Source organism: Oryctolagus cuniculus, chromosome 11, assembly GCF_964237555.1.
Source record: "Oryctolagus cuniculus chromosome 11, mOryCun1.1, whole genome shotgun sequence".
Lineage (NCBI taxonomy): Eukaryota > Metazoa > Chordata > Mammalia > Lagomorpha > Leporidae > Oryctolagus > Oryctolagus cuniculus.
Window position 1 is genome coordinate 22,967,974 of NC_091442.1, and position 22,818 is coordinate 22,990,791.

At 47.1% G+C, this 22,818-nt stretch overlaps 1 pseudogene; it reads right to left on the reverse strand.

Moving 5' to 3' along the window:
* Positions 1-20,517: 20,517 nt before the first annotated feature.
* LOC100344395 (rRNA-processing protein FCF1 homolog pseudogene) lies at positions 20,518-21,328 on the reverse strand (annotated as a pseudogene).
* Positions 21,329-22,818: the final 1,490 nt, after the last annotated feature.

Consider the following 22,818-nt stretch of genomic DNA (forward strand, 5'->3'; position numbering starts at 1 on the left):
TGTGCTTTAATGCCATATTTAAGAACTCTGTTTAACCCAAGGTGACAGTTTTTTTCTCCTATGCTTTTGTTTAAAAGTTCAATAGCTTTACCTTTAGCTCTATCATCTATTTCAACTAAGTGTTTTTAATAGAAGGTGTGAGCAGTGATGGGCATTTGATGTAGCAGTTCAGATGCTGCTTGGGGTAGCCGTATCCCATGTCAGAGTGTGTGGCTTGGCGTATCTGCTAACTTACGGTCCCAGCTCCCTGCTGATGCAGACCCTGGCAGGCAGCAGGTGACGGCTCAGGTGGTTGAGTCTCTGTCATCTATGTGGGAGACCTGAATGGAGTTCCTGACTTCTGATTTTGGCCTGGCCCAGCTTCAGCTGTTATGGGCATTTGAGGAGTGAACCATAGATAGAAGATCTCTATCTGTCTCCCTGCCTTTCAAATAAATAAAAGTTAAATAAACATCTTAAAAAGATGTGAGGTGGGGGCTGGTGCTGTGGTGTAGAAGGTTAAGCCTCTGCCTGCATCCCATATGTGTGCCAGCTCTAGTCCTGGCTGCTCCACCTCCAATTCAGGTCCCTGCTAATGTGCTTGGGAAAGCAGCGGAAGATGGCCCAAGTCCTTGGGACTCTGCACCCATGAGTGAGATCCAGAAGAAGCTCCTGGCTCCTGGCTTAGGCCTGGCCCAACCCTGGTCATTGCAGCCATTTGGGGGAGTAAACCAGCAGATGGAAGATTCCTCTCTCTCTCTCTCTCTCCCTCTCCCTACCCCTCTCCCTCCCTCCCTCCCTCCTCTCTTTCTGTATCTCTGTCTTTCAAATAAATAAATTTAAGAAGAAAATAAACTGGGCTGGTGCTGTGGCATAGTAGGTAGAACTGCCACCTGCAGTGCCAGCATCCCATATGGGCTCTGGTTCGAGTCCCAGCAGCTCCTCTTCTGACCCAGCTCTCTGCAATGGCCTGGGAAGGCAGTAGAAAATGGCCCAAGTGCTTGGGCCCCTGCATTCCTGTGGGAGACCCAGAAGGGGCTCCTGGCTGCTGGCTCCTGGCTTCGGATTGGCCTAGCTCTGACTGTTGTGGTCATGGGGAGTAAACCAGAAGATGGAACACCTCTCTCTCTCTCTCTGCCTCTCTGTAGTTATGCCTCTCATATAAATAAATAAATGTTTAAAAAAAAAAGAAAAGGTGTGAGGTGTTGGTGAAGGTTTTCGCTTTTGCATATATTGCCTAATTTATCCAATATCATTTGTTGAGAAGATAATCTTTCCTTATTAAATTTCCTTTGTACTTTTGTAAAAAGGAAAATCCAATTGGTCATATTTGTATCAGTCTACTTCTGGAACATCTTTTGTTTTATTGATCTATGTGTCTGTCCTTTTGCCAGTACTATGCCATCTTTGTTAGTGTAGTAATATAGTAAGTTTTTTTGCGAAAGATTTAACTTTTTATTATTTATTTGAAAATTAGAGTTACACAGAGAGGGAAGGAGAAGCAAAGAGAGTCATTCTCTGGCTCCCTCCCCAGCTGGCTGCGATAGCCAGAGCTGCAGCGATCCAAAGCCAGGAGCCAGGAGCTTCTTCTGGGTCTCCCACGTGGGTGCAGGGGCCCAAGGACTTGGATCGTCTTCTACTGCTTTCCCAGGCCATAGCAGAGAGCTGGATCGGAAGTGGAGCAGCCAGGACTTGAACTGGTGCCCATATTAGATGCTGGTGCTGCAGGCCATGACTTTAACCTGCTACAGCACTAACCCCAGAATTGAGCCTTCTAAGCAGTAAACATATCTCTCCATTTCTTTGGTTCTTCTTTGATCTCTTTCATCAGTGTCTTGTAGTTTTCAGAATACGGATTCTGAATATATTTTGTTAGCTTTATCCCTAAATGTTTCACTATTTTGGTGCTATTTTAAGTGTACAGGTAGAAGGGCAAGACAAAAAGGAGACGGAAGCCCCAAACTCACAGCCAAAACAGCTTTATTCAGAGGCAAACCCCAGAGGGGCTCACCACCGGCAAGCACATGGGGCAAACACATGGCAGAGAGCAGAGCTCTCTTACAGGCTGGGGCTGTGGAGCATAAAATAGTGGGGAGGCGTTGGGCTGAGGCTGAGCTCTGGAGATAGCAGTGAGGCTTGGGAGGGTTTGGGATCTGCTGTCAGTCATGTGGGCAAGAGACTAAAATAGAAGTAAGGCTTTTGTCCTTGCTCCATCAACATGTGATATTCTTTACTTATTTTTGTTTTCCAATTGCTTGTTGCTAGTATAGAAATACGATCAATTTTTATATGATGATTTTGTATCCTGTGACTTTGCTAAACTCTTCTCTTAGTTCCAGGAGCTCTTTTTTGTAGATTTAATAGGATTCTTGACATAGCTATTAATAGAGACAACTTTGTTTCTTCTTTTTTTTTTTTTTTTTTAAATATTTATTTATTTTGAAAGTAAGAACTACAGAGAGAGAGAGGTATCTTCTATCCACTGATTTACTCCCCCAGATAGCTACAACAGCCAGGACTGAGCCAGACTGAAGCCAGGAGCTTCACTGGGGTCTCCCATGCGGCTTTTCCCAGGCTAACCATCAGCAGGGAGCTGGATTGGAAGTGGAGCAGCCAGGACTCAAACTGGTCACAGGTGGTGGCTTTACCCACTATGCCACAATGCCAGCCCCACTGTATTTCTTTATTTCTAATCCATATGTTCTTCTCCCTCCTTTACCTTAGTGCACTGGTTAGAACTTTCTGGATGATGTTGAAAAGAAGAGATGGGAATAAAGGTCTTTTTTTTTAAATATTTATTTATTTTGAAAGAGTTGCACAGACAGAGAAAGAGAGGCAGAGAGAAAGAGAGAGAGAGAGAGAGAGAGAGAGAGAGAGAGAGAGAGAGAGGTCTTCCAACTGCTGGTTCACTCCCCAGATGGCTGCAATGGCCAGAGGTGTGCCGATCCAAAGCCAGGAGCCAGGAGCTTCTTCTGGTCTCCCACACAGATGCAGGGGCCCAAGGACTTGGGCCATCCTCTACTGCTTTCCCAGGCCATTGCAGAGAGCTGGGTCAGAAGTGGAGCAGCTGGGACTCAAACCGGCGCCCATGTGGGATGCTGGCATTCCAGGTGGCAGCGTCACCCACTGGCGCCACAGCGCTGGCCCACATGCAGTAAAGGCTTTACACAGTCCCGATTTTAGGGAAGTTTTTCATCAATGAGTATTATTCCTTTTTGTTTGTTTTAAAGTTTTATTCACTTATTTGAAAGGCAGAGTGACAGAGGTAGAGAGGGGTAGGGGGGAATCTTCCATGTACTGGTTCACTTTGCAAAATGGCTACAACAGCCGATCTGAGCCAAGCTGAAAGCCAGGAGCCAGGTACCCCATGTGGACCTCACACATGGGTGGCAAGGCCCAAAAACTTGGGTCATTCCACTCTCTTGATTCAAACCAGCACTCTGACATTGGATGCCTACGTTAACCAGTTACCCCGCAGCAGCTTAACCTGCAACGCTACAACTCCAGCCCCTATTCCAGGCCATTATGTCCCTGCCCTAATCACTCCAGGGCTAGGTACTAAACAACTAGACCCCACATCCTGCTGGAGTTATTCAAACTAGCCAGCCCTACATTTGCTCAGCCTGCTTGGTGTGCCTCACCCATCCCTTTCTCAGAATCCACACAAAGGCTCTCCTCCAGACCTGCTCTGCCTCTGCCTCCAACACACCCGTTATTCTCCCTTGTGACCCTGCGTGGTGACATGCTCCTTTTTAGGAAATGTGTGTAATCCACTTTGTTTTCAATGGCGATTGTCTGATCTGTTGAGCTCACCATACTTGAATATAAAGAGAATCTATATTTTTAAAACATCCACTCGGGGTCCGCGCTGTGATGTAGTGGGTAAAGCCACTGCCTGCAGTGCCGGCATCCCATATGGCATCCCATGTGAGTAGTCCTGGCTGCTCTGTTACTGATCCAGCTCTCTGCTCCGGCCTGGGGAAACAGTGGAAGATGGCTCAAGTTCTTGGGCCCCTGCACCTGTGTGGGAGACCCAGAAGAAGCTCCTGGCTTTGGATTGGCACGGCTCTGGCCATTGCGACGATTTGGAGAGTGAACCAGCAGATGGAAGACCTCTCTCTCTGCCTCTGCCTCCCAAATAAATAAATAAATCTTTAACCACAACAACAACAACAGCAAAATCCACAACAGTGTCTTCCTTTTTCCTTTTTCGATGTGTTTTCTTTCTTATTGAAGAGTTTTAGGTGCCTGTGCTGATAACCACTGACTCCTACCCTCTTCATGGGTGCCCCCTGCTTGGCAGTGCAGTTCCTCAACTGGAGGTAGCCTTGTGCCAGGACTGGGAGAGAGAAAAATGGAGATTCCCTCAATACTCCCCAACTCACAAGGGCACCTTTCCTCAAGCTTGTGGAGAGAAACACGTTTTGTTTTGTTTTCTTACTGTCTGCATCTATTGTGTAGTTCCTAGATTTGGCTCACCCTTGGGTGGAAGCTAAGGGTTAAGGAGGAAAAACACAGAAAACTCACCACTGCCACAGGGGATGTTCTTCCAGTGTTAACTTCTCTCTTCAGGCTGCTATCATTTGCCTTCAGTCTTCAGGAAGTTTCTCTCTCTCTCATCTCTTGACCACTGAGAGAGGAAGGTTCATTTTCGTCACCTCGCCAGTGCCAGAAATAAAAATTAGTATTTTGGCTGGCGCCATGGCTCACTTGGCTAATCCTTCGCCTGTGGCGCCAGCACCCCAGGTTCTAGTCCCGGTTGGGGCGCTGGGTACTAGTGCCGGTTGCTCCTCTTCTAGTCCAGCTCTCTGCTGTGGCCCAGGAGGGCAGTGGGGGATGGCCCAAGTGTTTGGGTCCCTGCACCCGAATAGGAGACTGGGAGGAAGTACCCAGTTCCTGACTTCGGATCGGCGCAGCGCCAGCCATAGCGGCCATTAGGGGAGTGAACCAACAGAAGGAAGACCTTTCTCTCTGTCTCTCTCTCACTGTCTATAACTCTCCGTCTCTCTCACTGTCTAACTCTGCCTGTCAAAAAATAAAATAAAAATTAAAAAAATAAAATAAAAATGAGTATTTTGGTTCATGACAAGTTTGGTTATGTTGTGGAAAGAACACACTATATCCAAAGCCCAGAAGGTAATAGCGTCATTACTACACGGCGCATTTATCAGATACTGCCTATTGTGGTTCCCAGTTCCCTGGGAAAGCAGAAGCAATCAGAAAATAGTTTCCCATTCTTGCCCTGCCAGGTACTGGGGAAGAACTGTCCCTTCTCCCGGTGGTGAAGGCAGGGAAGTAGCCAGGAGTTGAGGACCACCAGTATCTGTGCCAAGCCCCACAGGCACAGCCGACACCCCACCCCCTTACCCCCTGCAGGCATGGCTCCAGCTGGAAAAACCCAACATGGCTGCAGGCTGCGCACACCCACTCCCGTCATGCACCAGACACCAGGACACTCCTGAGATTTTCCAAAATGGGGCCCCACCCAAACTCTGCCTCCACTTGAATATCAGTTAAGCCCTGCCCAGACACTACCCCCTCGCCTATGAAAGGGTGACCCCAAACCTTGTTTATGGCATTACTCCTCCATGAGGTTTCCCAGACTCCAGAGTGTGTACTTTCCCTTTGCCTCGAAATATCTTGCTTTCCTGCTCACCTTTATCTGTGTCTCCTCCTTGAATTCTTCTGTGCATGGAGATAAGAACTTGCCTCACCTAGCCAGGGTCCTCCCCCACAACAAAGCCAAGTCAGTCTTTCACTTGTTATGTTCAGCCCTCCTCCTCTATCCTTTTTTTCCTGATCATCAAGTTTTCCCTCCCTATGGTTTATCCCTATAGATGAAAAGAAAAATGTTATAATACCTAATTTTAGGGCTGGAGCTGTGGCACAGTAGGTTAATCCTTGCCTGCAGTGCCGGCATCCCATATGAGCCATCCAAAGATGGCACCATTTTGCTAACACAGAGAGGTCTTCCAACCACTGGTTTACTCCCCAGATGGCTGCAATGGCCAGAGCTGTGCTGATCTGAAGCCAGAAGCCAGGAGCTTCTTCCAGGTCTCCCTCAGGTTGCAGGGACCCAGGGACTTGGGCCATCTTCTACTGCTTTCCCAGGCCATAGCAGAAAGCTGGATCGGAAGTGGAGCAGCTGGGACTTGAACCGGCTGTCCATATAGGATGCTGATGCCACAGGTGGAGGCTTAGCCCACTACCCACAGCGCTAGTCCCCTGTCGATTTCTTTTTTATTTATTTATTTATTTATTATTATTTTTTTTGACAGGTAGAGTGGACAGTGAGAGAGAGAAAGACAGAGAGAAAGGTCTTCCTTTGCCGTTGGTTCACCCTCCAATGGCCGCCGCGGCCGGCGCACCGCGCTGATCCGATGGTAGGAGCCAGGTACTTATCCTGGTCTCCCATGGGGTGCAGGGCCCAAGCACTTGGGCCATCCTCCACTGCACTCCCTGGCCACAACAGAGACTGGCCTGGAAGAGGGGCAACCGGGACAGAATCCGGCGCCCCGACCGGGACTAGAACCCGGTGTGCCGGTGCCGCAAGGCGGAGGATTAGCCTAGTGAGCCAGGGCGCCGGCCCCCCTGTCAATTTCTTGATCTGTACTATCCCTTAGGTGATCCCACCAGCCTCCCAGGTTTCTACGTTGTTTTTATGGTAAACTCGATAAAACAGGTCTCTGGCTCAGATCTTTTCCCTCAACTTCACACTTGTTTACCAACTGCCTTTTAGCATTTGCATTGAATGTGTAATAAGTGTACAACTTAATATGTGCAGAGCAGTTGTATTTCCCACCAAAACCTGCTGTCTTATAACTTCCTCATTCCAGGAGTGCAGATCTCTGCAGATCAGTCTCTGAGTCATTCTTTTTAAATGTAAATTTTATCGAGGCAAAGCTCTGACACAGAGAACTGAACAAATTGTAAACATCACTCAGTGAATATTCACAAAATGAGTACATTTATACAGTCAGCTCCCAATAAACAAACCGTTCCCCCCGTAAACCCTCCTTTCTCCCTTCTCGTCACTACCTCCCCAAGGATAACCAATGTCATGGCTTCTAAAACCACAGGCTGGTTCTGTGTACCTTTGAAACTTATATAAATGGAACCATATAGTTTACATATTTTGTGATTGGCTTTTTTATTCAATATCCTATTTGTGAGAATCATTCATGTTCAGGCCATGTATATTAAGTTTGTATATTCTCCTTGTATAATTCTTTTTGTAAATATATTTTAGAAAGATGTTGGGATATTTTCCAGTTTGGGGCTATTACAGGTAATGCTGTTATGACTAATCTGAGATAATGTCTTTTTGTGAGTATAGGCAAGCATTTTTGTTAAGTACTTAGCTAAGAGGTGTTTATCCAACTTTAATACGTTCTCCAGTTTCCAAATAGTGTCGCAGTCATGATTGTACTAACTTACATTGCCATTAATAGGGTATGGAAGTTCTAGTTGTTCTGTATCTTTGTCAATTCTGTCTTTTCCTCCCTCCCTTCCTCCCTCCCTTCCTCCCTCCCTCCCTCCCTCCCTTTCTTCCTTCCTTTTTCCTTTTAACTATTCTGATAAGTAAGCAGTGGTATCTTGGCTTTTATTTTTTTTTTTTAAGATTTATTTATTTATTTGAAAGGCAGAATTACAGAGAGGCAGAGAGAGAGAGAGGGGGGTCTTCTATCCACTGGCTCACTCCCCAGATGGCCACAACAGCCGGAGCTATGCCGATCTGAAGCCAGGAGCCAGGAGCTTCTTCTGGATCTCCCACATGGGTGCAGGGGCCCAAGGACTTGGGCCATCTTCTACTGCTTTCCCGGGCCATAGCAGAGAGCTGGATCGGAAGTGGAGCAGCCGGGACTTGAACTGGCGCCCATACGGGATGCCAGCACCGTAGGTGGCAGCTTAACCGGCTACGCCACAGCGCCAGCCCCGGTATCTTGGCTTTAACTTGCATTTCTTGGGGTAATTTCTTATTTTTCTCTTTCTCTTATATTTATATTGAATCTTTCATCTAATTCTACCTGCTCTATCTTCCTAATTTATCCAATATCAAGTATTTTCACCATCTCTACTATTAATTGTAAGGTCACCACAAGACACACCAAACACCAGAGTTAAAGGAAAGGGTTTATTGAAGGGGGAACTCCAACCGGGCAGATGGAAGGGGTGAAGAGAAAAGAGAGAGAGGCGGGGTTGAGCGAGAGTTCAACAGAGAGAGGGTGAAGAAGAAGGAGACATGTGGAGAGAGAGGGCACTTGTGCCAGAACAGGTCCTGTTATACCTTTGGGGGGCAGCAGGGAAGTAGGAGCAGTGAATCCCACTAGGGTGGGGGTGGAGCTGACACCTGTGGCTGGGCCATCTGGTCACCTGGCTTCCAGCAATGGCAGTGGGGGCTAGAGCCTAGGAGGGTGTCCGAGACGTAAATCGTGCCACAGACAAGACCGCACCATTTTACTAACATTAACACCCTGGGCCATGCCACTGTAGCTTTTTCACCATTTGATAGCAGTGGCCTTCTAGCAGCGTGCACAGTCTTGGAGCTCCCTGAGTTTGCCTTCGCCCCCTAATCTCTGTTTCCCCCATGGTAGCCATAGTGATGCCCTTCAGATGTAAAGCAGCTCATGTCACTCACTTCTCAGCAGCCTGCATGGCTGTCAGTGTCACTCAGAATAAAAATCAAAGTCCTTAGAGTCGGCCTATGAGACCCGACATGATTTGCCTCCTGCTGCTTCTCTCCCTTTTGCCAGCTCCCCTGGCCGCTGAGCGAGTCGAGCTCACTCCTCAGGACTGTGGTGCCCGTTCCGTCTACTTAGACTCCCCATGGTCATTCTCTCACTGCAGATCTCTGCTCAGCTGTGATCCCACTGCCTGACTGTGCTATGCAAAGCAGCATCTCACCAACACTCGGCTCTCATCATCCCTCCTACCTCCCTTATTTTCCTAACACTTCTCCCTGTCATTTAAAAAATCTTACTTTTTTTTTTTTTTTTTTTTTTTTTTTTGACAGGCAGAGTGGACAGTGAGAGAGAGAGAGACAGAGAGAAAGGTCTTCCTTTGCCGTTGGTTGCACCCTCCAATGGCCGCCGCGGCCAGCGCGCTGCGGCTGGCGCACCGCGCTGATCCGATGGCCGGAGCCAGGAGCCAGGTGCTTTTCCTGGTCTCCCATGGGGTGCAGGGCCCAAGCACCTGGGCCATCCTCCACTGCACTCCCTGGCCACAGCAGAGAGCTGGCCTGGAAGAGGGGCAACCGGGACAGAATCCGGCGCCCCGACCGGGACTAGAACCCGGTGTGCTGGTGCCGCTAGGCGGAGGATTAGCCTAGTGAGCCGCGGCGCCGGCCTCTTGCTTTTTTTTTTTTAAAGATTTATTTATTTATTTGAAAGTCAAAGTTACACAGAGAGAGGAGAGGCAGAGAGAAAGAGAGAGAGAGAAAGAGAGAGGTCTTCCATCCGATGGTTCACTCCCCAACTGGCTGCAGTGGCTGGAGCTGCACCAAACCAAAGCCAGGAGCCAAGAGCTTCTTCCAGGTCTCCTATGAGGGTGCAGGGGCCCAAGGACTTGGGCCATCCTCCACTGCTTCCCCAGGCCACAGCAGAGAGCTGGATCGGAAGTGGAGCAGCCAGGTCAAATGGGATGCCAGCACTTCAGGCCAGGGCGTTAACCTGTTGCGCCACAGAGCTGGCCCCTAAAAAATCTTACTTGTTGTCTGGGTGTCCCAGTGGACAGCAGTTCTGTGAGGACAGTTCTGCTGTACTGCTGTATTCCCTCTTCGAAAACAGTGACTGTGTATGTCACTCAAGAAATATATTTTGAATAAACACGTGATAAATGGACAAACTGGAATAAGAACAGAAGAATGACATCAGGTTGCTGGAATACCAGGGAACTGGGGATGTTTAACCTAGAGATGGGAGGGTTTGGGAAAACATGTTCATTGTCTTAGAAACTATGCGGGGCTGTCACGTGTGGTCTCAGAGGCCGGGACTCACACTTGCCGCATGGGAATGCTTCCAGGCGGGGAATGCACCGCTTGGTGAGGCAGCCCTGTCTGCTACTGAATTGTTGAGCCAAAGAGTTTGTTTTTTCATTTTTTTCTTTTCTTTTTCTATTTTCTTTCCACAGAAAGTTACATTAAACTAACATTGATTTTCTTTGACTCACTCTCTTAATCTTTTCTCTTAAGTTCCACAGATTTTTTTTTTTTTTTTTTTTGGACAGGCAGAGTGGACAGTGAGAGAGAGAGAGAGAGAGAGAGAGAGAGAGAGAAAGGTCTTCCTTTTTCTGTTGGTTCATCCCGCCATGGCCGCTGTGGCCGGCGCACCGTGCTGATCCGAAGCCAGGAGCCAGGTGCTTCTCCTGGTCTCCCATGCGGTGCAGGACCCAAGGACTTGGGCCATCCTCCACTGCCTTCCCGGGCAACAGCAGAGAGCTGGCCTGGAAGAGGGGCAACCGGGACAGAATCTGGCGCCCCAACCGGGACTAGAACCCGGGGTGCCGGCGCCGCTAGGTGGAGGATTAGCCTATTGAGCTGTGGCGCCGGCCCACAGATTTTTTTAAAAAATATTTTATTTATTTACTTTAGAGGTAGAATTATAGACATTGACATGGAGAGGCAGAGAGAGAGAGGTCTTCCATCTGCTGGTTCACTCCCCAAATAGCCATGATGGCTGGAGCTGTGCAATCTGAAGCCAGGAGCCAGGAGCTTCTTCTGGGTCTCCCAGGTGAGTGCAGGGGCCCAAGGACTTGGGCCATCTTCCACTGTTTTCCCAGGGCATAGCAGAGAGCTGGATTGGAAGAGGAACAGCCGGGACTCGAATTGGCACCCATGTGGGATGCCAGTTCCACAGGTGGAGGATTAACCCACTGCACCACAGTGCTGGCCCCCACAGATAAAATTTAATCCCCTGTTCCCAACTAGATGAAATGAGACACTGAGTAGTATATTTAAGGAAATCAAAATGCAAAAAACTACAAGATTAAAAAACACGCAAGACTTTTTTTTTACACAGAGTTAAACACACACACACACACACAAAGAGAGAGACAGAGAGAGAGAGAGAGAGAGAGAGAGAGGTCTTCCTTCTACTGGACACTCCTCAGATGGCTGCCCTGACCGGAGCTGTGCTGATCTGAAGCTGGGAGCCAGGAGCTTCTTCTGAGTCTCCCTCTCAGGTGCAGAGGCCCAGGACTTAAGCCATCTTCTACTGGTTTCCCAGGCCATAGCAGAGACTGGGTCATAAGTGGAACAGCCAGGACTCAACCTGGCACCCAGATGGGATTCTGGCACTGCAGGTGGCAACTTTACCTGCTATGCCACAGCACCAGCCTTGCCCCTTCACTTCTGATCCAGCCCTCTGCTATGGCCTGGGAAAGTAGCAGAGGATGGTCCAAGTCCTTGGGCCCCTGCACCCACATGGGAGACCAGGAAGAAGCTCGGGGCTCCTGGCTTTGGACCAGCCCAGCCCCAGGCCTTGTAGCCATCTGGGAACTGAACCAGTGGTTGGAAGATCTCTCTGTTTCTTCACTCACTCTCTGTAACTCTACCTTTCAAATTAAAAAAAAAAATGAATCTTAAAAAAAAAAAAAGATAGAGCTGGTGCTGTGGCATAGTGGGTAAAGCCGCCGCCTGCAGTGCTGGCATCCCATATGGGTGCCAGTGTGTGTCCCAGCTGCTCCACTTTTAATTCAGCTCTGTCTGCTATGGCCTGAGAAAGCAGTGGAAGATGGCCCAAATGCTTGGTCCCTGCACCCGCATGGGAGACCCGGAAGAAGCTTCTGGATCCTGGCTTCGGATCAGTACAGCTCCAGCCATTGTGGCCAACTGGGGAGTGAACCAGCAGATGGAAGACCTCTCTCTCTCTCTCTCTCTCTCTCTCTCTCTCTCTGCCTCTCCTTCTTTCTCTGTGTGTAACTCTGACTTTCAAATACATAAATAAATCTTTTATTTTTATTATTTTATTTTATTAACTTTTTTATTTTTTGACAGGCAGAATTTACAGTGAGAGAGAGAGACAGAGAGAAAGGTCTTCCTTTACCATTGGTTCACCCACCAATGGCCGCTACGGCCGGCGCACTGCGGCTGGTGCACTGTGCTGATCTGAAGCCAGGAGCCAGGTGCTTCTCCTGGTCTCCCATTCGGGTGCAGGACCCAAGCACTTGGGCCATCCTCCACTGCACTCCTGGGCCACAGCAGAGAGCTGGACAGGAAGAAGAGCAACTGGGACAGAATCCAGAGCCCCGACCGGTACTAGAACCCGGGGTGCCAGCGCCTCAGGCGGAGGATTAGTCTATTGAACTGTGGCACCGGCCCAAATACATAAATAAATCTTAAAAAAAAAAAAAAGACATGTCTAAGAATGTGATTAAGTTTTTGCTATGTGAAGGCTGGAATTATGGCATAGCGGATAAAGCCACCTGCAGTGCTGGCATCCTGATTGGGTGCTGGTTGGCGTCCTGGCTGCTCCACTTCCCATCCAGCTCCTATTAATGGCCCTGGGAAAAGCAGCAGAGGATGACCCACGTACTTGGGCCTCTGCCTTCAGTGTGGGAGACCTGGAAGAAGCTTCTGGCTCCTGGCTTCAGCCTGACCTCTTTCCATTTGTTGCAGCCACTTGGGGAGCGAACAGATGGAAGATCTCTGTTTCTCCCTCTCTCTTTAATTCTGACTTTGTAATTTATTTTAATTTACTCATCTTTTTTTTAAAAAGATTTATTTATTTGAAAGGTTAGAGAGAGAAGGAGAGGCAGAGAAAGAGAGAGAGGTCTTCTTTCCACTGATTCACTCCCTAATTGGCTGCAAAGGCTGGAACAATACAGGTCTGAAGCCAGGAGCCAGAAGCTTCTTCCAGGTCTCTCATGAGAGTGCAGGGGTCCAAGGAATTGGGCCATCTGCTGCTGCTTTCCCAGGCCATAGCAGAGAGCTGGATCAGAAGTGGAGCAGCCTCTGCTATGGCCTGGGATAGAAGTAGAAGATGACCCAAGTGCTTGGGCCCCTGCACTCACTCACGTGGGAGACCCAGAGGAAGCTCCTGGCTCCTGGCTTCAGATCGGCAGAGCTCCAGGCATTGCAGCCATCTGGGGAGTGAACCAGTGCATGGAAGACCTCTCTCTCTGCCTCTACGTCTCTCTGTAACTCTGTCTTTCAAATAAATGAAATAAATCTTTAAAAAAAAAAAAAAAGAAGTACAGCAGCTGGGACTCGAACCAGTGCCCATATGGGATACCAACACTGCAGGCGGCAGCTTTACCTGCTACGCCTCAGCACCAGCCCCTCATTCACTCATCTTTTATTCATATAGTAATGCATTCTTAAATTCAGTAACTAGTTTATTGTCTATTATTTCCATATATTTTACTAAAAATCTGACTTTCAAATAAATAAGTAAATCTTAAAAAAAAGTAAAAGTTTCTACTGTGTATGGTATGTTGAACTCTTTTCTAAACTTTTCCATGAAGTTGGAGTACCATATCTTTGCATTGTGAGTTGGGTCTATGTTTTTTTTTTTTTTAAGATTTGTTTATTCATTTGAAAGTCAGAGTTACACAGAGAGAGAAGGAGAGGGAGAGGGAGAGAGAAGTCTTCTGTTTGCTGGTTCACTCCCCAGTTGTCCTCAATGGCTGGAGCTGTGCTGATCTGAAGCCAGGAACCAGGAGCTTCTTCTGGGTCTCCCACATGGGTGCAGGGTCCCATGGACTTGGGCCAGCTTCCACTGCCTTCCTAGGTACATTAGCAGGAAGTTGGGTCAGAAATGGACAGTAGCCAGGACTCCTGGTACTGTGAGGTGCCATGCCAGTGTCACAAGCAGCCACTTAACCCATTGTGCCGCAGTGTTGACTCACCAAAACTTTTAATTGACACATAATAATTGAACAGATTTATGAGATACAGAGTAAATATGTATACTTGTATACAGTGTGTGATCAGATAAGGATAATAGTCATATCTGTCACCTCAAACATTCATAATTCATTTGTGTTGATAACATTCAAATCCTATCAGCTATTTTAGAATATAAGATTAATTGTTGTCAACCATAGTTATTCTACTGTGCTAACAGATGAGAGCTGGATTTCTGGATTGGAATACCTAGAAATTCTAAATACAGTGAGGGTGGGGCAAGACTGAGGCTACTCTGAGAGGCCTGTCATGCAGAGGTTCACTTCCGTAGTCCTTCAGTTATATGAAGGGCTAGGAAAGGAAATAGAGGCTTTTTGTTTTCTGGATTTTTTACACTGGATGTGTGAGTAATAACATCTGCCAGGAAATAAGAATAATAGCATCTTCAGGAAATGGTAATCGCTCTTCTTTCCTAATAAACTCATTTAGCATATCAATAACATTCTTTTTTTAAAGGTTTAATTATTTATTTTTTTTAAATTTTATTTATTTATTTTTTTGACAGGCAGAGTGGACAGTGAGAGAGAGAGACAGAAAGGTCTTCCTTTGCCGTTGGTTTACCCTCCAATGGCCGCCGCAGCCGGCGCGCTGCGGCCGGCGCACCGCGCTGATCCGGTGGCAGGAGCCAGGAGCCAGGTGCTTTTCCTGGTCTCCCATGGGGTGCAGGGCCCAAGCACCTGGGCCATCCTCCACTGCACTCCCTGGCCACAGCAGAGAGCTGGCCTGGAAGAAGGGCAACCGGGACAGAATCCGGCGCCCCGACTGGGACTAGAACCCGGTGTGCCGGCGCCACTAGGCGGAGGATTAGCCTAGTGAGCCGTGGCGCCGGCCCTAATTATTTATTTTAAAGGCAGAGATACAGAGAGAGAGAGAAGGAGACAGAAAGGGAGAGAGAGGGAGATCTTCCATCCACTGGTTCACTCCCCAAATGGCCACAATGGCTGGGGCTGTGCCAGGCTGAAGCCAGGAGCCTGGAGCTTCTTCTGGGTCTCCCACACGGGTGCAGGGGCCTAAGCACTTGGGCCATCTTCTGCTGCTTTTCCAGGCCATTAGCAGGGCGCTGGATTGTAAACAGAGGAACCAGTGCACAAATTGGCATTCCAATATGGAATTCTGATGTCACAGGTGGTGTTTCAACCCACTGCGCCACAACGCTGGGCCTGGCGTGATGTTTTTAGTGGGTGCAGGAATGTCTCATTTTATTTCCCATATTTCCTTAAATAACCAGAGCAGCCACATCAGACCATTTACCATTCCCGGCACACAGCATACGTTTAGCCTCTTTGCCTCTGTGTTGTTACATCAGGCCAGAATCCATGTTGCTCACTCATTTAAAAAACATGTATTGAGGGGCTGGTGCTGTGGCATAGCGGGTAAAGCCACTGACTTCAGTGTCGGCATCCCATATGGGCGCCGGTTCGAGACCTGGCTGCTCCACTTCCAATCCAGCTCTCTGCTATGACCTGGGAAAGTAGTAGAAGATGGTCTAAGTCCTTGGGCCCCTGCCCCTGCATGGGTGGCCTGGAAGAAGTTCCTGGTTCCTGGCTTTGAATTGGCATAGCTCCGGCTCTTGCGGCCAATTGGGGAGTGAACCATCAGATGGAAGACTTCTCTCTCTCTCTCTGCCTCTCCTCTCTCTGTGTAACTCTGACCTATAAATAAATAAATCTTAACACACACACACACACACACACACACACACACACACGTATTGGATTTCTTTCTTTGCTCAGCACTACGCTGGGTGCCAGGATCACACAAATAAATGTAAATCATGTTTCCCCTCCTCACCTACTGAAATTTCTCATTTTCTTCAAGGCCCAGATAAACTTTATGGCCTCTAAGTAGCCTTTCCTTGAGATCTCTTGCTTCTAATTACTCTCTTTTTTTGTTCCTTCTGTGGTAAAATGAGCTGTCTTCTATGCCTCTTCTTCTAGACTGTGAGCTCTTGGAGAGCAACGTTTTGCCCTTTGCTTACTCCTCCAAGAGAGGTAGCTCTGCTTTGCATAGAACAGATTTCAGTGTCAGTTGGCTGAGTTGGAAGAAGAACGTGGTACAGAAACCTGAACCTCAGACTACCTAGCAGGAGCCAGAAAATCAAGGCATGCAAGTGAAACGGAAATGTGAGCGTACTTCAAAAAGTTTGTGGAAAGATGGGATGAAAAGATAAGCTTATTTTGCCACAAAAATGTTTGAATCCATGCTTAAAAATACAGTAAGCAAGGCCACCCAAAAGGAAGCTTTTAGAACATGCTGGGGACCTACTTGTTTAAATTCATTCCAGATTTGTTTATTTCTCATGTAAACTCCAATTTGAAGCTCTAATCATCCAGCTGCCAGGAGCTAGGATGAAGCCAGATATTCTAAGGTCATTCTCTAGAAGAGGAATGCGACTTCCAGGACACTTGAGTTGTCCAACTGTCAGCTGTTGGGACCTAGGAACTTAGAATGGTGATTATCAGAGCTTACAGTAACTTAGAAACTAGGAACTTCCTCCCAGACATCGACTTGTCCAAGGCCACACAGCTGTGATTATTCACACACCGGCAGCAGCGGCCATTGGAGGGTGAACCAACAGCAAAGGAAGACCTTTCTCTCTGTCTCTCTCTCTCACTGTCCACTCTCCCTGTCCAAAAAAAAAAAAAAAAAGTCAGAAGTGAGGCCCGTGTTTAGACATAACGGGTTAAGCTGCTGGCTGCAGCACTGACATGGGTATGAGTCCCGGCTGCTTCACTTCCGATGCAGCTCCCTGCTAATGCACCTGGGAAAGCAGAAGATGGCCCAAGTGCTTGGAGCCCTGCACCCATGTGGGAGATGCAGATGAAGCTCCTGGCTCCTGGCTTTGGCCTGGCCCAGCCTTGGCTGTTGCAGCCATTTGGAGAGTGAACCAGCAATGGAAAATCTCGCTTGTTCTCTCTGTAACTCTGCCTGTCTTGTACCAACTACCTGTGGAGCTTTGGCCTAATCGCTGACATTCACCCAGCCTTAGTTTCACCATGAGTGCAAGAGTGTTCAGTTCTAACCATTTGTAACTCTTCCTTTTTATTATTCCTCTGTAGACTTAGAGGAAGGTACTACGGAATTAACTTGATTGCTAACTTTGCTGCCCATTTATTTAAACAACTATCACTTTATATAGAGTCAAAATTATTTTCTTATTACCACTTTGTAACATCTTTCCTGAGATATAATTCACATCCCATAAAATTCATCTATTTCTAAACTAAATTCAGAATTGTGTGTCCATCACCATGATTTAAGTGGATAAAACCCGGCCTTCATATAGATGGACAGCATCCCGGCCAGGCCCTTTAACTTGAGATCAGTGGGGCTCAGCCTCTCTGAAGCCCGCTGTTAAAAAGGCAGCAAAGAGAAACGAAACCTCCAGCAGCTTTCTGTCCACCAATCTTCAATAATCCTTGTTTTGGTTTTTGTTTCGTTTTTGCTAAAGAAGACATTCTTTCACCAGGTTCTGAAGGCCCAGTAACCCTCCCCACTCCCACCCTTGCCATCCTTCCAGTGTCACTTACCACCTTTCCTATCCCTGAATCACACTGGGCTGCTTATCCTTCCTAAAATCTGCTGTGCTCGAGCTGGCATTTAGCCTCGTGTTGAAGACGCTCTGTCCTCCATTGGAGCACCTGGGTTCGATTCCTGGCTTCAGCTCCCAATTCCGGGTTCTTGCTAATGCAGACCCAGTGAGGCACTGATGATGGCTCAAAGTAATTGGGTTCCTGCTCCCCACATGCACTCCTGGCTCCTGGCTTTGCTCCTAGCCTTGCCCCAGCTGTTGCAGGCATTTGGGGAGTAAATCAGCAGATGGGAGTCAACTAGTGGATGGGAGTGAACCAGGAGATGGGAGCTCGATCTGTCTGTTTTTCTCACCTCTCTGCCTCTCAAATAAATAAGTAGCGCGCTCAGCCCTCTGCCTCTCTGCTGAGCCGCCTGCCTGACCTGGTCAGGTGTATTCTCTCCACTCAACCATGTAACCTCACTCCCCACCCCCACCCCTGCAGTCCGAGGGACTGGTCTCTCTCTCTGAGGTCCTGTCTGGAGAGGTGCCCATCCGTTTTCACGGATGTCCCTACCCTAATAAACTTTGCTACTTTTTACTTTCCACTAATAATAATAATAAATAAGTAAAATAAAATACATTGCAAAATAAAATAAAATGCAATCTGCTTTTTAGGAACATTGTTATTGAAGCTTTTTCTCCTACTTTCCTGTCTGTGCCTGGTCATGCTTTATCTACCTATAGACCTCACTCTCCTGCCTCCACCCGCAGATTCCTCTGATTGCTTCAGTTTTAGTAGAAGAACGAAAGCATAAAGCCTAGGACACAAAGGCACAGGTCTGGGCCCTGGCCCTGCCACTTACTGCTTTACTTATTCTCCAAGAGCACATTTCCTCCTCTGCAGAGAGGAGAATCTGCACCTTACAAGATGTCAGTGAGTTTTAGGGGCTGGCGCTGTGGCTCACTTGGTTAATCCTCCGCCTGCGGTGCCGGCATCCCATATGGGCTCCAGGTTCTAGTCCCAGTTGCTCCTCTTCCAGTCCAGCTCTCTGCTGTGGCCCGGGAAGGCAGTGGAGGATGGCCCAAGTGCTTGGGCCCTGCACCTGCATGGGAGACCAGGAGGAAGCACCTGGCTCCTGGCTTCAGATCGGCACAGCTCCAGCCATAGCGGCCATTTTGGGAATGAACCAACAGGACGACCTTTCTCTCTCTCTCTTTCACTAACTCAGTCAAAAAAAAAAAAAAAAAAAAAAAAGATGTCAGTGAGCAGTGAGTTTTAAATGATAAATGCTCGTTCAAAATTCCCGAAACCATAAGGCAATATGTAGATGATTGCAACCACAGTAGATCACAGCATAACTTTTTTTACTTGTACATTTCTTCCCATTATTAGAACACCCTGCCTTCTTTTACTGCTAGTTGCATACACTTCACTGTTACAGGAAAACAGAGAACTCCTTGAGAAGGACTGTAATGTCTTAATCATTTTGCATCTTCCAGGGTACACAGCACAAAACCTTGTGTAATGTGTAAACATTGCTGGTAAACCTTCACTGAGTGAGCAAATAAACTGATGATGTGAAACACAGAGGCCTTTTGCTTCGCTTTTGTTTTGTTTTTCACATGCCCGGCATCTGAAACTTCTTCCTCTATATGAACCTGTTTATTATTATTATTATTATTAAAGATTTATTTATTTACTTGAAGGGAAGAGTTACAGAGAGGTAAAGGGAAAGAGAGAGGGAAGTCTTCCATCTGCTGGTTCACTCTCCAGTTGGCCTCAATGGCCAGAGTTGTGCCAATCTGAAGTCGGGAGCCAGGAGCTTCCTCCAGGTCTCCCACGTGGGCACAGGGGCCCAAGCACTTGGGCCATCCTCCACTGCTTTCGCAGGCCATAGCAGAGAGCTGGATTGGAAGAGGAGCAGCTGGGACTTGAACCAGCGCCTATATGGGATGCCGGCACTGCAGGTGGTGGCTTTACCTGCTGTGTCACAGCGCCAGCCCCTCTATGTGAATCTTAATGGGAGGCAGGGTCCTACTTTCCACAAGAGAAGCCAAAGGCACTTGCAGTTTCTCTTTCCCATGCCCCTTGCAGGTGAGGCTTGGTCATTTGGGGCTCCCACCGAAATGACTTAGAATTCTAAGGACTTAGAATCTTGGACAAATGATGTAAAGACACAGCAGACAAAAGAAAATTCATGAAGAGCAGTAATGTGCATTGGTGATGGGAGCTGGTGGTTCCAGATGTGGTATCCCTATAGAGACCATTCCTGTGATCCCTGGTTTCTGAGCTCAATTAGCTGAACTTCCCATTGCCTTTGAGGATTTCTTGATAACCTTCTGATAAGTTTATTTACCCCTTACATTTCAGAGTTGGTTTCTGTTGCTTGCAACTAAGAATCTTGGCTTACTGCTGAGGCGAAAAAAAAAAAAAAAGATCAAAGGAAAAAAACAGAGACCTTAACTGTCTTCTTTGAACACTCTGTGTTGCTGCATTATTTCTGTCATTTAAAAATATGTTTTTAAAATAAATAACATGTATAGAAAAAGAGTAGAAAACAAAACTTCAAAATGAGGTTGGGGCCACATTGTCCACATCCTTGAACTCATTTTGAGAATTCTGAATTTAAGTAAGTAAGTATAGAAAATTTAACAAGCAGAACAATGACATGATCAGATTTATTTATTTTCATTTTATTTGAAAGGCAGATAGATTTTTTTGGAACATCTGCTTATATTAAATATGACAAAATATCAGTTTCAGGCCGGCGCCGCGGCTCACTAGGCTAATCCTCCGCCTTGCGGCGCCGGCACACCGGGTTCTAGTCCCGGTTGGGGCGCCGGATTCTGTCCCGGTTGCCCCTCTTCCAGGCCAGCCCTCTGCTGTGGCCAGGGAGTACAGTGGAGGATGGCCCAGGTGCTTGGGCCCTGCACCCCATGGGAGACCAGGAAAAGCACCTGGCTCCTGGCTCCTGCCATCGGATCAGCGCGGTGCGCCGGCCGCAGCGCGCTGGCCGCGGCGGCCATTGGAGGGTGAACCAACGGCAAAGGAAGACCTTTCTCTCTGTCTCTCTCTCTCTCACTGTCCACTCTGCCTGTCAAAAAAAAAAAAAAATATCAGTTTCAAATCAGGATAAAAAATTATGTATATTTGATCAAACTCAGTTCATAATACAGCGAAAGTGTGTAGAGAATAGTAATTCCTGCTATAGCATGTTTAGTCATTTGGCAACAGATAAAGTTGGTCGAAGAAAGGCCAGGAAACTTTGTCTTGGAAGGATTAGAACCGAGGGGCTCCATAATCATCTGGCATTCGCTCGATGTTGTATCTGTGGTTAGAAATATACACGATAGGAACTCCAGGAATCTTCCGGATTCTTCGTTTTAGGTCCCGGTCAACTGTGGCCACAATGTAACACTTGTGCTGAGTCACTCTCTGGACTAGGCAGTCATCTGCATAGGTTCCTTTGTGTGCGCATGGTAATCGCTCAAATCTTGGATCCTTGGCAATCCTTAGTGCCACTCGATACTTCTGCCCCAATTTCTCAATTTCTGCCATTACACAATCAGTTATACAAAGAATACACTTGGCATATAGACAATCCATCATTGATTGTATTAAGTCCAGTTTGGCTTTAATGGAAAAGTTGATAAAGTTGGTATCAACGAGGATGTGGTAAGGTGGGCCCAGCTGAGTGTTGTATTGGAAGAATAAGCAGGAAGGGTGCTGGGAGACTTCTCTTTCCTTCAGTGCACTGGGGTCCTTCTTTTCCTTCTTCTTAGGTTTTAATCTATCCTTTTCTTTAAGCCTCTCATCTCTTAGACTAAGCATCCGCTTCATGGTCGCATACTTCCTTGCTTTCTTTTGCTTCCCCATGCTCTTGCCGTACTCTTGCTTCTTCCGGAATCACCGACCCAGATAGGTTTTTTTAACTTTTATTTAATGAATATAAATTTCCAAAGTACAGCTTATGGATTACAATGGCTTCCCCCCCCCCATAATGTCCCTCCCACCTGCAACCCTCCCCTTTCCCTCTCCCTCTCCCCTTCCATTCACATCAAGATTCATTTTCGATTCTGTTTATATACAGAAGATCAGTTTAGCATACATTAAGTAAAGATTTCAACAGTTTGCTCCCACACAGAAACATAAAGTGAAAAATAATAGATGATTTTTTTAAATGATGATGAAATCAGATCAGACCTATTGTCATGTTTAATCCCAGTGAGAGTCAAGTTGGGAATTGATAATTTCTTTCTTTCTTTCTTTTTTTTTTTTTTTTTTACAGAAGATCAGTTTAGTATACATTAAGTAAAGATTTCAACAGTTTGCACCCCCATAGAAACACAAAGTGAAATATACTGTTTGAGTACTCGTTATAGCATTAAATCTCAATGTACAGCACATTAAGGACAGAGATCCTACATGAGGAGTAAGTGCACAGTGACTCCTGTTGTTGACTTTACAAATTGACACTCCTGTTTATGGCATCAGTAATCTCCCTATGCTTCAGTCATGAGTTTCCAAGGCTATGGAAGCCTTTTGAGTTCTCCGACTCTTATCTTGTTTAGACAAGGTCATAGTCAAAGTGGAGGTTCTCTCCTCCCTTCAGAGAAAGGTACCTCCTTCTTTGAAGACCTGTTCTTTCCACTGGGATCTCACTCACAGAGATCTTTCATTTAGGTCTTTTTTTTTTTTTTTTTTTTCCAGAGTGTCTTGGCTTTCCATGCCTGAAGGGCAGATAGATTGAGAGAGAGCTCCCATCCTCTAAATCACTCCCCCAGTGCCCACAAAACCAGGGCTGGTCCAGGAGGAAGCCAGGAGTGTGGAAATCAGTCCAGGTTTCCTACGTGAGTGACAGTGACTGCAGCACCTGAGCCATCACTTGCTGCCTCCCAGGGTGCACACTAGCAGGAAGCTGGACGAAGCAGTGCAGCCAGGACTTGAACTAGGCACCCATATGGGATACAGGCATCTGAAACTGTAACTTGACTGCTAATGCCAATCTTAGATGTGCTTTTTATTGCCATGTAGAAGATTATTTAGAACGCAGAGGGGGAGAGGTGTTTGGTGCGGCAGATAAGACACCATTTAGGACACTTGCATCTCATAATGGAGTCCTGGGTTTGAGTCTTGGCTCCTTTCTCGATTCCAGCTTCTTGCTAATGCATACTCTGAGAGCCAGCAAGTGATGATGCCTCAAGTATTTGGATCCCTGCCCTATGTGGGAGACCTGGATTGAGTTCCTGGCTCCTGGCTTCACATGGTCCAGCCCCAGCTGTTGCAGATGTTTAGAGAGTAAACCAGATGGAAGATCTCTGTCTGTCTGTTTCTTTGTTGCTGTCTCTCTTTCTCTTATAAAAACAATTTTTTTAAAGAACATGGAGATTAGAGACTAGGAGGAAACACAGGCAGTGGCTA